The sequence below is a fragment of the Euprymna scolopes genome, chromosome 38 (genome assembly GCF_053919585.1).
Source record: "Euprymna scolopes isolate OS-2025 chromosome 38, ASM5391958v1, whole genome shotgun sequence".
Lineage (NCBI taxonomy): Eukaryota > Metazoa > Mollusca > Cephalopoda > Sepiida > Sepiolidae > Euprymna > Euprymna scolopes.
Window position 1 is genome coordinate 78,310,761 of NC_136519.1, and position 13,636 is coordinate 78,324,396.

General features: G+C 30.3%; 1 protein-coding gene and 1 pseudogene across 1 annotated transcript in view; one reads left to right on the forward strand and one right to left on the reverse strand.

Annotated features, from left to right (window-relative positions):
* The window catches only part of LOC145263206 (protein unc-93 homolog A-like), a 348,106-nt gene that overhangs the window by 246,563 nt on the left and 87,907 nt on the right, over window positions 1–13,636 (reverse strand). The gene's annotated exons all lie outside the window — the stretch shown is intronic.
* Window positions 1,338–1,454, forward strand: LOC145263532 (5S ribosomal RNA; annotated as a pseudogene).

The window sequence follows — 13,636 nt, forward strand, 5'->3', positions numbered from 1 at the left end:
CAACGGTCTGGATATATCGCGATTTATTTAGATGTTGTTTTGTTTTGGTTTTAGCGATCCTGTTAAGTCTTGACATTCTCTTTCCCCCCTATCGCATTCTATTTTGAATCTAAAATGCCACTTAATATCACCCCTCCCATTTAAATTTAGCATTTAAACATTTTATCTTTATAGATAAAAACATATATTTTATTTCTTACATTTGAGAACCAGGTGCCTTCAGTGGCAAATAAGCACCATTGTCGCCTGACAAGTGACTTTTGGTTTCTTGCCAACCAAATGTTCCGAAGCGGCATGTTCAGTGTAGCGACTATGTAATATTTGTCTCTATAAATAAAAATCTATATATCTATAAAGGTCAAATTGTCTGTGTGTGTCTCTATGTGTGAGTACTCTGTCAATTTTCAGTCTACAGCCTAGAGATTTGACATAAGGAGTATTGAAAATTGGGAAAATCTTTTTAATCGGCTTTCAGCCAAAAATCTTGCTCTCAAAAGGTCCAAGTTCAACGATTTGACCTTTAAAAACTCTATCAAACTCCTCCGCCCAAGCATTTTCTAAAGTGGGTCTAAACCCTTGAAATTTTAGATATAGGTTATTTGGATATGAATCAAACTTTTTAATTTGATTTAAGCCCAAAACAATAAATTGAGGTCAAAGATTAAAAAAAGCTCCACCTCTGCGGTCTCTACCAAATTACTCAGCCAATTAATGTTCTAAAAATTGAAATTTTACATAAAGTGTATTCAAACATAGCACAAGCTTTATAATCGGATTTTAGCCGAAATTTTGGCTGCCAAGCGGTCAAAGTTCAAAAGTATTGACCTTTGCGGTCTCTAGAAAACTATTCAGCAAATTTTGGGTCTAAACATTTGAAATTTTACATAAATGGTATTCAGATATGTAGCAAGCTTTTTAATCAGTTTTGGGGCGAAAAGTTTAAAGAGTTTACGTTTGCAGACTCTACCAAACTCCTCCGCCAATTTTGGGTCTAAACACTTGAGATTTTAGATGTAGGTTACCTAGACATGAGTCAAACTTTTTAATATATATATATATATATACATATGCCCATAAAATTATGGAGAGTACATAGGGCCCGATCAAAGCCGTGCTGAACTGATAGTATATATATATATATATATATATATATATATATATATATATATATATATATATATATATATATATATATATATATATATATATATATATATATATATATATATATATATATATATATATATATATATATATATATATATATATATATATATATATATATATATATATATATATATATATATATATATATATATATATATATATATATATATATATACGGCATAATCGCGTTGACACACCGGTTCTCGTCAGATCATCGAAGTTAAGCAACGTTGAGCCTGGTTAGTACCAGATGGGTGACCATTTGAGAATTCTAGGCGCTGTGGGTGCTTTCCACTTATCTCGACATTGTTTCCAGTCGTCCTGAACCTCCACTTGCCACTGGTATTCAACGATGTCGACTCAGGAGAGGTGTGGATGGGGATTGCGCAACTCTTGCCACAAAAATTTCCCACGCAGGCACCCTTACCGTAGGTATCCATAGTCTGTCAAGACTGAAGGAAGCCTTTATATATATATATATATATATATATATATATATATATATATATATATATATATATATATATATATGCGGGATACCTTCAATAATCTCCAGACCTTTTTTTTACAGGCATTTAAAATTGTCATAGACTCTTGAAAATTTAGTTAATTATTGCTACACATCTTATGAGATGGCAGACCAATTTTTATGATTTCAAGTTCAAATGAAGAGCTACAGCAGGGATTGGAATACACTCTACTAAAGCCTGATTGTCACAGGTGGTGAATTTTGAAAATACAATCTGGACGCAAGGGCATTTTAGAAGAACGATATGAAATAAAATTCTGCTTTAAACGTTGAAAAATGCCACAGAAACGTATGGAATTCTTCAGACTGTTTTTGGACCATCTTGCATGAATCGAGCATCAGTTTTTGAGTGGCATAAGAGATTCAAGGAAGGCAGGATGATGAGAGGTGTGGAGAGACTAAAGAAGTCAAAACACCAGAGTTGATTGGCCAAATAAAGAATTTCATGGATAAGAATCGTCTTGTGTACACTTTAATGGCAGTGTGGGAACTGTACACAGAATTATTCGTGAGGAACTGAAGATGTAGAAGATTTGTGTGAAGTTTATCCGAAGGGTGCTCAGAGAAGATCAGAGATAAAGACGTTGTCGTAACCAAGATTGGCATCAAGACAGTTCCTCACTCTCCTTATATCCCAGAACTTTCTCCCTTTAACTTTGTCATTCCCTAAGCTCAAGGAAACCCTTAGAAGCTGTTGCTATGAGACAATTGAGGAGATGAAAGGGGCACGCCCACACAACAAAAACACTTCCATTGAGCCCTCCAGGTACAAGTTAGAACGGTACAAGTGCATTGCAGCCGGGGGAGATTACTTCGAAGAGGACTACAGTTTCATTTGTGTACTATTAATAAAAGTGCCCTCACAAAAAAAAAAAAGTCTGGAAACTTATAGAAGCCGCCTCGTAGTTAGGAAGTTCATTTATTCATGGTTATTTCAGTATAACGCAATGCCGTTTATTTTTAAAGATTCTTGGTTTATCTCGTCTGCCATGTACTTTATAAAAACCCTGCCGCCTCACCACGGACTTAAAAGTCTCTCGTCGCAACGGGTCAAGACGTTCATCTTATGGCGGCGCTTGTTTTTTTTTTGTGTTTTTTTCCAGTTCTCTTACGCTCTCTCTTTTCTTTCCTTTCTCTACTGTGACGTCACTCGTGCATTGGCACGCTCATTTGCATATGTGTAATGCTGCTGTTGATACAAGTATTTTGCATTTCTATTCTAAATTAGTAAGTATCCCTCTGCCTGTTCTACAAATATTTTAATAGTGGATGCTCTGACGAACTACAAGCCCCTGTATCCTCTTGTCGTAAATGCTCCCAACAATTCCGGCAAGCAGCAAAGTCCCCCCTACACAGTAAAAATCCCTAGATGTAAGAAAGCCTTCTACACTAAAAGTTTCTTCTCCAGAATTGCTAGACTTGGGATTCCCTTTCCGTTCCGGGTTCCTGCTTTCCCACCTGTACTGACATGCAGAAGTTCAAGTGTAATGTAAACAGACAGCTTGTTGCTCAACTCCCTATATAGTATCGCTGTAAATTATGTCCCTGATAGTAGCTCTAGCAGTATCAGAATTTTTGTAGGAATTGTTGACACCCCTAACACGAAACTGCGAATACAATATAAAAATCTCGTAATTTCTCTGTTAAAAGTGGGTTATTTATTTTCTTTATGGATTATACTTCCAAAATAAACTATTACAGTTGTTTTAAAAGTAATAAAAATATTTTTTTTTTTTTTAAAACAGTAATGAATTTTCCGAACTCAATATTTTTCAATTTTTAAACTCAATATTTTAAAATTTTTAAATTTTAAAAATCTATCAAAATTTTTCTATTGATTCTATTTTTACGATATTTTCAGGGTCAATGTGAAATTTTATGTTCTTTCCAATAAACCGAATATAATATTTTAGACAAACGTTTTTTTTTAAATTCACGCCCCCCCAAGTGTCACCCATTTTCAACTTTCTCTTAAAAAGTAAATAATTAATTTATGTCGTGGAGTTTTATATATCACAAATTGAAGAGAAAAGGTCAATAAATAATATATTCAAATTTAAAACAAAAAAAAAAAATCGCTTTTTTAGAAATTTACCTGTAAAGTCCGAAGTTTAAAACCTTATTTTATAAGACCACATTGTTTCTTTTTGTCTTTTTTTTTTTTTAATGAAACCTTGGTCCTTGCTCCTTTAATTGAAAAAAAAATTAGGGCTTGAATTACATTTTTCGAGGAGTTATAAGCTTAGAAAGATAGGGGGTCGAATAATTCACGCCTCTCATTTTGAAATGTCTATTAAAAAGTAAATAATTAATTTATGTCGTGGAGTTTTATATATCACAAATTGAAGAGAAAAGGTCAATAAATAATATATTCAAATTTAAAACAAAAAAACAAATCGCTTTTTTAGAAATTTACCTGTAAAGTCCGAAGTTTAAAACCTTTTTTTTAAAAAAAAGACACATTGTTTTTTTTTTGTTTTTTTTTAATAAAACCTTGGTCCTTGCTCCTTTAATTGAAAAAAAAATTAGGGCTTGAATTACATTTTTCGAGGAGTTATAAGCTTGGAAAGATGGGGTGGAATTATTCACTATTTTCACGAAATTTCTGACACTGCTATAGTAGCTCCTGCATCAAACTGACATTGTTTGGAGTGAAAATGTAATTTTTAAAAAAGTGTTTGCACTGTCTGTGCAGATATGTTACAAAAATAATCAAATACTAGCAGGACTTGTGGAAATTCCACGGAATGAGGAACATATTTAATCAACAAATATTTTTGGATAGTGCCAAAAATTAGAGGGGTTTTGCCCCCCCCCACAATAAGACGCAGCAAATATCGGTTAAAATAATGTCTATTGTATTTTAAATATAGAACTGACCCGAATGAGATAAGAATTTGATTATTCAAAAAGGCAGCTCAACAAGAATTTGTTGACATTAGACTTGAAAACAACCATGCTATATTCAGCTGAGAAACAGAAAGGAAATTTACGGAAATAAACTTTGCTCATGGAAGTTTAAAATAATCAATTTATAACCATTCAGCCGATTGTTTTAAATTATCTCAAGGTGTTGTTCATCGTTAACTAACAGTCTTATTGATCCTTATCGATTCATCTTCGAGCCTTTGTAAACAGTGACTGATTTGTACATAAAAAGAACCTCTCGATCTGAAAATACTGGGTTTATAAGACCTGCGGTTGAAACATGTCTTGATATGTCGTCAGCTGCTGGTACAAATAAAACTATTATGTAACTACTGTTATATTAGCACAACTCTGGAAATTCCATGGAATGAGAAATTTTATTTAAGCAACAAATATGTTTCGATGAAGCTGATATTTCTTCTGGATAACGTAAAAAAATTTTTTTTTTTTTTTTTTGGGGGGGGGGGGGGGTACAGAAAAAACAATAACACGCAACAAATATGAGTTTATTAACATTTCTATCAAAATAATGCGCATTGTATTTTAAATATAGAACTAACTCAGATGAGATAATAAATACTAATAAATACACAGGAAGTAATGTTATGCTACATAGTTCAATACAAATAATGAACCAAAGCAGGCAATCAATCAATTTGATTGAAAAAATGAGCAATTCCACAGATTTTAATGACAACTAAAGTATTGAAAGTATGGAACATTCGTTGATCCTCATTAAATCCCGGGCAACGTCGGATCTTCCCGCCAGTAAATCATAAAAGCAAACTAAAATTCTATTTTTAAATTATTTGGATTCTTATTCTACTTTTGATCTGTATCTAGACTAAGATCTCTTACAAAATAAATTCCTTTCGGCCACAATACGTCCAGCTCAGAATTACTACCCTACACTGATGATTGCGTAAGTAGGTATAAATGAATAACTGTTATTTAATTATAATTATCAACCCCCTTTAAGAATACTTAAGGGTAAACACTTTCTGCTGAATTATAATTAAGGCATCCAATTAGCGTCTATGTCATGTTCACGACTTCCGCTCGCGCGAACACTCTGTATTGTCATTGCATTCGCCCGAATTCGGCGTTTAATAGTTCTAAATTCCCTTAATTCCCTGAGGTAGAGGCTTGGCATATGGAGCAAAATGTGCCTTCGTAGCTGGGGTTAAATCTTATGACCGATAGGAATTGTTACCTTACACTGATGATTGCGTAAGAATGAAACACTAATGTCTGTAGGTATAAATGAATAATTATTATTTAATTATAATATATATATATATATATATATATATATATATATATATATATATATATATATATATACACTAGCATTTCAGCCCGACGTTGCCCGGGTGTTTGAAGATGTATGTTGAGCAAAAAAAAAAAAAAACTTAACTTTGACCCCTATTATGACCCTTTAACATTTATTGTTTGGGGCTCAAATCAAGTTATTAAGTTAGATCCATGTCCAAGGAACCTATATCTAAAATTTCACGTGTTTAGACCCAAAATTGTCGGAGGAGTTTGGTAGAGTTCTCAGACGGCCATATTGTAGTCAGCTGGAAAGCAGGTAAACGGAAGAGAGTTCCACGGGTGTGCAGTTCTAAGAAACAAGCTTTATTCATGGAATCTACGTTTAGGTTTAGGCACAGAAAAAGAGTGGGGGAAATTATTGATAGTGTTTTTAACCAAACGATTGTTGTTTTCAATTCAAAATTTTTGTATGGACTTACAAACTAAAAGTCACTTTTTTATTTAATATTAATACATTGTAAAATCAGCCTTGTACAAATAAATTTAATTAACTCTGAACTCATAATTGTTTCCGTTACTTGGTTTAGAAATTATATTTTTGTTCTAATGATGAAGTATGCGACAATTTTTATTAGTGAGATGTGAAGATGAACAAATTGGTCTTCCATAGAGAAAAATTATTCACGTTCGATTTCTATATTTCTTTTATTAATGAAAAACTGCAGAGATTTAAAAAGAAAATATTTTTAAATAAAGTATATATATATATATATATATATATATATATATATATATATATATATATATATATATATATATATATATATATATACTCTTTGTAAAATCGGTGAATTTTCCAAAAAAAAAAAAAAAACTCCCAAAGAGCTAAAAAAATAAATAAATAAATAAAACCGACTGTCACTTTTTTTTTCGACGTAAACAATAAAAACAACGCATTTTTTTTTTAATTCTATGAAAAATAAAATAATTGATCAATTTCGTCAATTTTTTTTTTTTTTTTTTACAAAAAGCTGAACTATATATGAACTGAAATAAAATAATACGCAAAAAAAAAAAAAAATCTCATTCTCAAGGCGATATTATCAGAAGTTTTTTTTGGAGGGGGGAGTTTACATTTTTGGAATGAAGAAATAAAATACATTTCATTTTGTGTCACAATCGTTTCCGATTTATACGATTTTTATAGATTTTTCAGAGAAAAAGAAGTTATACAATATATCAAAATTCTTTCATTTATTTTTACGAAAAAAAATTAATACGCATTATTTAAAATTTTAAATTTTCAAATATGAAATTTCAAAATATTTCCGAAATAATTTATTATGTTTTTAATGACTGAACTTTTCAGACTCTGTGAAAAAAATGTGGAAGATTTACTCTTAAAACTTATGAATTAACAGACAATCTTATTGTTAATAATTTAAAAATATTTTCTTTTTAAATCTCTGCAGTTTTTCATTAATAAAAGAAATATAGAAATCGAACGTGAATAATTTTTCTCTATGGAAGACCAATTTGTTCATCTTCGAATCTCACTAATAAAAATCGTCGCATACTTCATCATTAGAACAAAAATAGAATTTCTAAACCAAGTAACGGAAACAATTATGAGTTCAGAGTTAATTAAATTTATTTGTCCAAGGCTGATTTTACAATGTATTAATATTAAATAAAAAAGTGACTTTTAGTTTGTAAGTCCATACAAAAATTTTGAATTGAAAGCAACACTCGTTTGGTTGAAAACACTATCAATAGTTTCCCCCACTCTTTTTCTGTGCCTAAACCTAAACGTAGATTCCATGAATAAAGCTTGTTTCTTAGAACTGCACACCCGTAGAACTCTCTTTCGTTTACCTGCTTTCCAGCTGACTACAATATGGCCGTCTTCAAGTCCAATGTAAACAAGTTCTTGATGAGCCGTTCTCCTTAAGTAATCCAATTTTACCAAATTTACACATCTAACGATTACTATGATATTGTCCTTTTGACCAATGTACACTCTTTAACCCTTATCCTTGAGTGGCCTATGTGCCTTGATATTTACTAGAATAAGGGGGAATTTAATAGAAATACTTTAAATATTACTTTTTTCGCGCTACAAATTACGATATCGAAAATTAATAAATTATCAACAAGGAGAATTTGTCACTTAAGGACGCCCATAGATATCGAAAGTTAATTTTTTAGGTGTTGTCTGTTTAAAGTTTTTATATATTTTATATATATATATATATATATATATATATATATATATATATATATATATATATAAACTTGTCTGTTTAAAGTTTATATATATATATATATATATATATATATATATATATATATAAACTTTAAACAGACAAGTTTATATATATATATATATATATATATAAACTTTTAACAGACAATATATATATAGCCAGTAGAGTTTAGTTTCCTAGAAGTACATCCAATGAAACAACAGCAGGTATATTAAATTTATTTATACAAACAATGTTTGTATAAATAAATTTAATATATATAAAAATATATTTATATATATATAAAAATATATTTTAATATATATAAAAAAAAAAAAAAAAAAAAACTCTCTCTCTATAGATATTAACTGTAGCGTCTCTAAATCAAATACGCTAACGGAAACAATTTACTGCACGAGCGTCGCCCTTTTAAAATTCATCATTCAATAAAATAAAAAGCTATAGCAAACATCTAAATGACTACTTTAAATACAGTTCCTGATTTCAAAAAAAGGAAAACCAAAAGGTAATTATATATATATTTTTAAATCAAATTTATTATGTAAATTCAAAAATATATATATTTTTTCTACTCATTTCTATCTCTAACCTATACCAATTTCCTTATTAATTTTCTTATAAATTTTATATCCAAACCTTTTACTTCAATTTTTCAGATTCATCTGCCTTACTTTTAATGCTAGGTTTATTTTTGGTGTCTTTTCAATTCAATAGAAACCCTCCTAAATTTGCTGATGAGGAGACCGTGCTTACCAAAAAAACTATGTATAATTATTCTACGTGATTTCATGTATACCACAAATAAAAAGCACGGATTTCCGAAACGATCGTACAGATAATTGACTTTGTTGTTGTTCCTTCTTATGAAACTGATTTTTAATTTAATTAAATTTTGATTTTTAAATTTTAAAAATTTTAAAACTTTTAAATTATAAATCACATTACTTAATATTGAATTAGCTCTAGGACATTTAACTATCGAGCTTATTATATATCTAAATTACAACGAGCATTTCCTGTATTTTAATTAAACTAGTAATTTCACTATTACATTAAAATACACTTAGCTCTTTAGACTATTATTCTAATCTCCTTTAAATTATATATATATATATATATATATATATATATATATATATATATATATATATATATATGCGCACCTATATGTTTTCTTTTTCATAATATTTCAAGCCAAAGGTAAAACTTTTTACTGTTTTATTTCACTTGACTAATAATTGAGCCAAAACGTTAACAATGCCTAACGTATATTTATAATAGCTTTTTCCTAATATTTTTAATGTTTAATTTGTCCTCTTTTTCGAAAAATGTACCGCCATTGTAATTTTTTTGTCATTTTAAAAAGGTTTTGTCAATTTGCGATTTGTGTAAATCAAATTTCGCCGGTTTCATGGAATGTAGAATAAAGAATGTTTATGTGCAATTTAAAGCCTAATCCTTCTCCAATATAGAGTAAGAATTATGATGAATTAATTTCATTAGTTTTTACTCATATTGTCGAAAATAAGTGTCATACATAATAATAATAATAATAATAATAATAATAATAATAATAATAATATATATATATATATATATCTATATATCTATAAAAGTGAATGTGTCTGTTTGTCTGTCTGTCTGTCTGTGTACATTTCCCTACGCAATAACTCTGTCAATTTTTAGTCTATAGACTCGAAATTTGAAATACCGGGTACTGAGATTTGGGAAAATCGATGTGACGGGTGTCAGCCAGAAATTTTGCTGTTAAGGGGTCAAATTTCAACGATTTGACCTTTAAGAACTCTACCAAACTCCTCCGACAATTTTGGGTCTAGACACTTGAAATTTTAGATATAGGTTCCTTGAACCTGGATCTAATTTAATAAAGTGATTTGAGCCCGAAACTATAAATTTTAAGGGGTCATAATAGGGGTCAAATTAAAAAAAATTACGCTTTTTTTTTTTTGCTCAGCATACACCTCCAAACACCCGGGCAACGCCGGACTGAAATGCTAGTATATATATATATATATATATATATATATATATATATATATATATATATATATATATATATATATATATATATTTTAACCAAGTAAGATCTGTGACTTACTTGTAGTTTCATTAAATACTTTTATATGCAAAATCCGATCCTGCATTTTGCTAATTCCTGCCCTCTGATGAGAAGGAGAGTATTTCTTCGAAACTCCTCGGATTAAGGACTATCCACTTATCTTGTGCTTCCTTTTTTAAAATTAAATATGTTTTTAACTCTTTTTCAAGATGTCTTTTAACATGTTTTATTAATCATTTGTTCATATTATAAGCTCTATTTCCTTTTCGGGTTTATTGAGCTTTTACATCTGGCTGAGTTTATTTTACTTGTAAATATTAACTCTTTAATATTTATAATATATTTTAAGTTTACCATTTTGATTACCTTGGTAAATATATTGTAATTTTTATTTTTATTTTTATTTATTTTTATATATATATATATATATATATATATATATATATATATATATATATATATATATATATATAGATAGATAGATAGATAGATAGATAGATAGGAGCAACAGTTAATAAAACATGTTAAAAAACACTTGAAAAATAAAACTGTTTGCTCCTATTATAAGCTCTATTTCCTATTTGGTTTTATCGAGCTTTTACATCTGGCTGAGATAACTTTATAAATATTAATTCTTTAATGTTTACAATATACTTTAGTTTTACCATCTTGGATCATTTTGGTAAATTTAATTGTAATTTTTATTATATATATATATATATATATATATATATATATATATATATATATATATATATATATAAAATAAAAATTAATTATATATTAGAACCCTTGGACATGGCATTAAAAATTAGTAACAAAATACAGTACAGTATATAATACACATGTATATAATCAAATAACATTATGAATAACACCGTAAGGCGAGGAAAACACCGAAACCAACGGCCGGAAAAAGCATTATATTCAACAGCATTATCTCAACAAGCATCGAATAATATTTTATATTTTGTTTTGTAATCAAAATCTATGGAGGAAATAAATTTATACCCGAATAAAACTGGTTTATTAAAAATATATTTAAAAAAAAAAACCGTATCCTATGTCCATCGTATTCCCGGGGTTTTACTGTATATGTATGTGTGATACTGAAGATCAGAAAAACGTCGATACTGTCGGTTTCAAACTCAACAAGAGGTGACCAGCCTTTAGTTATTTTATGTTAGATTCTCGTCAATATAAACAAAGGCTGAAGAGAGTCCAACATAAAAGAACTATTAATTAGTCATCCTTGTGTTTGGTTTTGAAACCGACGGTGCTGATTAAAAAAAAAAAAAAATGTTTTTTATTCTTCTGTAACACACGTATAAATTTCTTTTTATTGATATTACGTTCTTATTTTATCTATGAACGATCACTTTGTTGGGGTACTTCTGCCCCCCCTCCCTCACACACACGCACGTGCGTGCACACGTACAATAAATTATTAGAAGTAACAAACAGTTATTTTTAAAAAGAATAAATTTTAACTGGAGTCTTCTTCTTCTTCTATAATATAAATCTCACCTGTCTGATTAAATTTATGTATGTATGTATGTATGTATGTATGTATGTATGTAAAAAAAACAAAAAAACTTTCGACTAAGACGACGAATTTTCACGAGATCGCTATCTTTTTGAAGGTCAACCCTTCGGACGACAAATATCGAAAAATTGACTAAAAACATTAATTCTTTCACTCTCAACTGGGCACTTTTCTACTGGGAGGGGTCGCTTTTTTCGCTGATATTTTCGAAAGTCATCCCCTCTTTTCGATTGACTAGCCTTAATTTAAACCTTCGCCAGTTTTTTTTTTTTTTTTTTTTCACGTTCTTTCCCTCGTTCGCGTTACGGGTTCAAGCCTACCTGCTTGCCTATTACCACTTTTATTTTCAACACACACCACCAAACACCCGAGCAACGCCGGGCACCCACGCTAGTTTTATATATTACAAAACCGAAAATTTCGCCAAAAATTCCGCAGCCTGAAATAATCGTGGATTTTTAAAAGTAACACCGATTCACAGTTTTCGATTACAGATATGGTGGTTGTGAGTAAATACATACCATCTATTTGAGCGGAAGAATAATCGGTGCTTGTTGAAATACACTAAACAGATCAATTTTTTAAACATGTCGCTTGAAGCAACACATAGCAATTATATTAATATATCCAAAAATGACGAAAATTCAGCGATTATAACGTTATTTATAGTTAAAAGTAATTTTTTACGAAAAATTGGTAAAACTGCATTTTTCTTAGATATTATAAAGTAGACGGCGAGGAGTTCATAGACAGGGGACATAACTCGGAACGCATATTTTAGATTACATTTTAATGGCGATTAACATTTTAGCATATAGCGATAGACTTTTTTTTTTACTAAAAACAATAGCAGTTGAATTTTCGTATTTTTTTTTTTATATATATTATTATTTTCGGTCTAAAAATTAAGTACGTGATATTGATTTTGCTTTAAAAACATCAATTTGTCGACTATTTCAACAAGCATCGAATAATCTTTTATATTTTGTTTTGTAATCAAAATCTATGGAGGAAATAAATTTAGACCCGAATAAAACTGGTTTATTAAAATCGCGGGGCTGGGGCCCCGTGAGACTGAGTTGCCCCGCACGCTCTTTCTTAAAGAGGATCAAATGCTTATATGGAAAAATACTTCCTTTAAACTGGAACAGGGAACATGAACTGTAATAGATACATTGAGAGCATTGCCAAGGCTGCTGCAAAGAAGGTGGGCTCTCTTTACCGTGCTAGAAAACTACTTACTTACGCCTGAAAATATCCTGTACCTCTATAAGGCCACTATTCGCCCATGTATGGAGTACTGTTGTCACATTTGGGCTGGTGCATCTGCTGCTTGTCTCTCACTCCTTGACAGGGTTCAAAAGAGAGTCCGCAACCTGATAGGTCCTGAACTGTCATATAGGCTTCAGCCTCTGTCCCATCGACGAAATGTTGCATCCCTCTGCCTGTTCTACAAGTATTTTAATGGTGAATGCTCTGATGAACTGCAGACACTTGTGCCCCCACGATGCTCTGACAAGCATTTGTACCCCCTCGACGTGAATACCCCCGGACAAACCTGACAAGCAGCTAAATCACACCCCTTCACAGTAGAGATCCCTAGGTGTAAGAAAGCCTTCTACTCCATTAGTTTTTTTCCCCCAGAACTGCTAGACTTTGGAACTCGCTTTCTAGATTCTGCTTTCCCAACTATACTGATATGCAGAAGTTCAAGTGTAATGTGAACAGACATCTTGCTACTCAACTCCCTTCATAATACTGCTGCAACTTATGTCCCCGATAATAGCCCACTACTTCAAAGTGGCACTGTGCCTTGTTTGGGGTGAAAATTTGAATAAAAATAA